A 5,371-nucleotide genomic window follows, 5' to 3' on the forward strand; every position below is an offset into this window, starting at 1 on the left:
TGATTCAAAGTCTCACTACACGTCACTGTCTCCAGCAGTTTCAAATGACACATTGGAATGTGTAGATATCTGTAAAATTTGCGGTGCGCTAGTTATTCAAACTTCAGCATCCTCGGTTCACAGCGAGGATGAAGTCTTGTGTTCCAAGTGCAAAACAATAGATAGCGTACCTATAATTCTGGGATCAAGATCTGTAGAAAACTGGGGAGGTTTGATTGTTGTACAGAAAAGTTTAGTGAAGAAGAAGCCTAGACAAAAGAAAATCAAGGTTGATTCCCAGAAAAAAAGCAAAGGGAATCTTAAAAAAGAAGAATCACAGAGAACGAAGAGCGGAAAAGGGTCTAAATACCTAGATAGAACTCAAAAAACTTTCGATGCTCTATCTCATGAAAATGTTACAAAAGTTCCAGTACTTAAAAATGGAAGTTCAGGAACCCTGGAGGTAATTATATGTTTTTAAACCTGCACAAAACATGTAACCATTCCAAATCATACAATTTTAGGTCTTAATATTAGGGCGTTTTCTTGCAATTTCTATAGATTTTTAATTATATTAGAGGTGAAGCAGGGGTTCTCCGCAAAAGACAAAATAATGAAACTTTTTGCGATATTTTTTTACATCAAATGGAAAAATTCTAAGTCATTCAATTTTAGGACTGGAAGTTAGAGTACTTTCCGGATTTTTTTTATCTTAGGGATTGAAAACGAGGGTATCCGGAAGAGGTAGGAGATTAAAACTTTTGTTTTGGCATCTTCGTACATTGAACAGAAGGGGGTTGATAATTCTAGGTTAGGTTGGAAAGCAACTTTAAGCTGTACCTCGCTCTTCGGGTTCTCATGTTATATCTGATCTCCATGTAAATATCCTTTTTTGACGAAATCAATAAATATTTATTAATATTATTCTATTTGCACCAAATTATCCTATTATCAACACGAAACATTTAAGTCGAACAGTTATGTCATTTTTATGGTTTTTTCGATTTGTAGTGGTAGAACTGGGTTGTGTTCCGGAGTGAATTGGAGAATGAAACTTTCTCGGGTATGTTCTGTCATTAAATGGAACCATTCAGAACTTTAAAACCTAAGGTTTCGCTAAAAAAATGGGTTTTCAGATTCGTTTTTTGCAAACGTTGCAAACTTCAACGGGGTAATTTTTCATGTGCATACGCAGTTAAAATATAATCTAAGCGTCTAAAAGGTAATAATTAATTTCTGCTAGGCAACAATCTGTATATAGCATATGCTTTTCATATTAGAATATAGTGAGAAGCTCGCAATATTAATGATAATAATTTTTCTACACATTCTAGGCAGTCCTTATTGTCAAGAAGAAGCACTCTTTTACCAAAACTTGTTCAATTGACACTATCTTGCAAACATTGCTTGTGGGAGCCTTTGACAGACCAGAAGTCAAAGATTTTGTCACCCGACTTAGCCATGAAAATCCTACAATGGATCTGGTGGCATATATTTGCAAACTGAAAAAAGTAAACGGAAAAGTGTACCAAAAAAGGGGCATCATTCTACGAGATATTGTGCAAAAAGTTAATCCACTTAATGTAAGGACGCTACACGCAAATTTTGACAACGTATTGGTAGATTGCGAGTTGAATGTATTCGACTTGGCCCAGCGGATGTTGCAGGGACTCCCCGCCTTTAAAACGTCTCAGCAGTGCAGTAACAAAGACTGTTCACTACGTGGAAATGAATGGCGAAGTATCATTTTACCGAATCACTTTCTAGAAAAACAAAGTTCAGAGGATATCGTTCACCAATTATTATTGATGGAAAGAAACTGCCCAAAAAATACGTGTTCTGGATCAGTAAAAACGACCTTTACTTCAAGCGGTAATTTTTTTTATAATATCCCAATAATTCCATATGATTTATGACGTAGGTGTCTGCTGAAGTCACGTGAAATTACTTAGATCAGTGATAATTTCAACCCTCAAGTTTTCAACGTCTCGGTTTACAGTTCCATTACATATTACGCAAAAATATTATAATTATTAGTGTGGTCTAAAGAAGCAACTATTGAAATTTTTTTTCGAATGTAGAGCATGCCACTTTCACATTTTGTCACGTTCTCGGGGAAAAAAATTATTTCCAAGTTTAAGCCAAATCGATTAATGTTAAGACGTACTCACTCTTCTGGCTTTAAACTAAGCTTTCGGGGGATATTAAAATTGATTTTGGAGTCTCTAATGTCTAATTTTTCCTAAATGACTAAATTGTGACAACCTACACCTCAGCCCTTATCGAGTCCAAAATCTGTTCCAAACACTCCATAACGATCTACTGGGTATGTTTTTAGTATAATTGAAAATGTATTTTCTTATTACATTATAGGCCCACTTTGCATTGCGGAACTGGAAGACTTCTACAGTCCCGTCTATCTTGAAAATCTTCCTAAAACTTTCCAGGATCCAGTTGGAAGTGGAACTCCAGACAAATTTATGCTCCTGGGAGCCGTTAGCTACCACGGATCTCTGGAACAAAACTCAAATAATGTGGCACACTATACGGCCATCTGTCCCAGACAAAACTCGTGGTACGAATATGATGATCTCAAGGATGAAAAGCAAGAAAAAGTTAAGCTGAGAGAAAAATATTATATTGGAGCCTTAATATACGCTAAAGTCAGCAAATAAATAATTATTTTAAAGTTTTATGTTCTTGTCTTAACTTCTTTAATCGGACCATTAAATGATGTATTCCTCATCCATCTCTTTAAATCAATCTGTTAATTTAACTTAGGGGCCGTTCAAAACATTCATAATTCTTTCCTAGGCTTTTCTGGGCTAATAATTTTTCACCGGCCCCCACATATCCCCCACACACACATATGTGTAAAGAGATAAATATTTCCTTTTTGGTGTAAAAAAACTACAACGGACCAGATTAAAATTTTTTATTTCCAGTTTTTGCCACCCTGTTTAAAAAATAAATATTTCGTACTATTCGAAAGCGGCTTACTTACATGAAATGAAACACACATACAGAAGCATATATACAGGTTCAAAAATAAAATACCGACTATTAAAAAACAGCTATACAAATTTCCGACAAATAAGTAACAATTAGTTATGTTATTTCTAAAGTTTCATAAATGAGACTCACAAATCAATGGCACTTAATTAACGCTCAATTCCTGCGCAAAGCAGATCTTGATATCACTAATAGTTTCCGTTTACCGCATACCAGAGTCACCTGAAGCCAGCACTTTTACACGCTTTTGGTAAAAAAAAGTGCCCGGATATTTGCAATGCATAAATCAAGAGCAATTAATCAACACTAAATTCCTGCGCAAAGCAGATCTTGATATCATTAATAGTTTCCGTGTTTCACATAGCAGAGTTACCTGAAGCCAGCATTACGACATGTTTTTGATCAAAATTACTGGGCACAAAATTTAGTGTTTGCAGAATATATTATCACTTAATTAGCTCTAAATTCCTGCGCAAAGCTGATCTTGATATCACTAATAGCTTCCGAGTTTCGCATACCAGAGTCACCTGAAGCTAGCATTACTACATGTTTTTGATCAAAATTACCGGGCACAAAATTCAGTTTTTGCAGAATATTTTAGCACTTAATTAGCACTAAATTCCTGCGCAAAGGAGAATTCGATACCACTAATAGTTTCCGAGTTCCGCATACCACAGTCACCTGAAGCCCGCACTTCTACACGTTTTTGGTAAAAAAAAGTGCCTGGATTTTTTGCAAGGCATTAATCCAGAGCACTTAATTGGCACTAAATTCCTGCGCAAAGGAGAATTTAATACCACTAATAGTTTCCGAGTTTGGCATACCAGAGTCACCTGAAGCTAGCATTACTACACGTTTTTGTTTAAAAAAAAAGTGCCCGGATTTTTTCCAAAGCATAAATCCAGAGCATTTAATTAGGACTAAATTCCTGCGCAAAGCTGATCTTGATTCCATTAATAGTTTCCGAGTTTCGCATACCAGTGTCACCAGAAGGTAGCATTACTACATGTTTTTGATAAAAATTACCGGGCACAAAATTTAGTTTTTGCAGAATATATTAGCACTTGAATAACACTAAATTCTCGCGCAAAGCAGATCTTGATACCACTAATAGTTTCCGAGTTTCACAACACCAGTCACCTGAAGCTAGCATTACTACACGTTTTTGTTTAAAAAAAAAGTGCCCGGATTATTTGCAAGGCATAAATCCAGAGAACTTAATTAGCACTAAATTCCTGCGCTAAGCTGGTCTCGATACCACTAATACTTTCCGAGTTTCGCATACCAGAGTCACCTGAAGCTAGCATTACTACATGTTTTTGATACAAATTACCGGGCACAAAATTTAGTTTTTGCAAAATATATTAGCACTTGATTAGCACTAAATTCCTGCGCAAAGCAGATCTTGATATCACTAATAGTTTCCGAGTTTCACAACACCGGTCACCTGAAGCCAGCATTACCACACGTTTTTGGTAAAAAAAGTGCCCGGATTTTTTGAATAGCACAAATCCAGTGCATTTAATTAGCACTAAATTCCTGCGCAAAGGAGAATTTAATACCACTAATAGTTTCCGAGTTTCGCATACCAGAGTAACCTGAAGCTAGCATTACTACATGTTTTTGATCAAAATTACCGGGCACAAAGTTTAATTTTTGCAGAATATATTAGCACTTAATTAGCACTAAATTCCTGCGCAAAGCAGATCTTGATATCACTAATAGTTTCTGAGTTTCACAATACCAGTCACCTGAAGCTAGCATTACCACACGTTTTTGGTGAAAAAAAAGTGCCCGGATTTTTTGCAAGGCATAAATCCAGAGCACTTAATTAGCACTGAATTCCTGCGCAAAACAGATCTTGATATCACTAATAGTTTCCGTGTTTCACATAGCAGGGTTACCTGAAGCCAGCATTACTACTTGTTTTTGCTCAAAATTACCGTGCACAAAATTTAGTTTTTGCAGAATATATTAACACTTAAATAGCACTAAATTCCTGCATAAAGGAGAATTTGATACCACTAATAGTTTCCGAGTTTCGCATACCAGAGTCACCTGAAGGTAGCATTACTACATGTTTTTGATCAAAATTACCGGGCACAAAATTTAGTTTTCGCAGAATATATTAGCACTTAAATAGCACTAAATTCTTGCGCAAAGCAGATCTTAATACCACTAATAGTTTCCGAGTTTCACACCAGTCATCCGAAGCCAGCACTACTACACGTTTTAGGTAAAAAAAAGTGCCCGGATTATTTGCAAGGCATAAATCCAGAGCACTTAATTAGCACTAAATTCCTGCGCAAAGCTGATCTCGATACCATTAATACTTTCCGAGTTTCGCATACCAGAGTCACCTGAAGCTAGCATTACTACA

The 5,371-nt window shown here is 36.0% G+C and overlaps 1 protein-coding gene across 3 annotated transcripts in view; it reads left to right on the forward strand.

The window, feature by feature from the left end:
• The window catches only part of LOC117174760 (putative inorganic phosphate cotransporter), an 822,629-nt gene that overhangs the window by 313,147 nt on the left and 504,111 nt on the right, over positions 1 to 5,371 (forward strand). The window lies entirely within an intron of this gene.

This window comes from Belonocnema kinseyi, chromosome 6 (genome assembly GCF_010883055.1).
Source record: "Belonocnema kinseyi isolate 2016_QV_RU_SX_M_011 chromosome 6, B_treatae_v1, whole genome shotgun sequence".
Lineage (NCBI taxonomy): Eukaryota > Metazoa > Arthropoda > Insecta > Hymenoptera > Cynipidae > Belonocnema > Belonocnema kinseyi.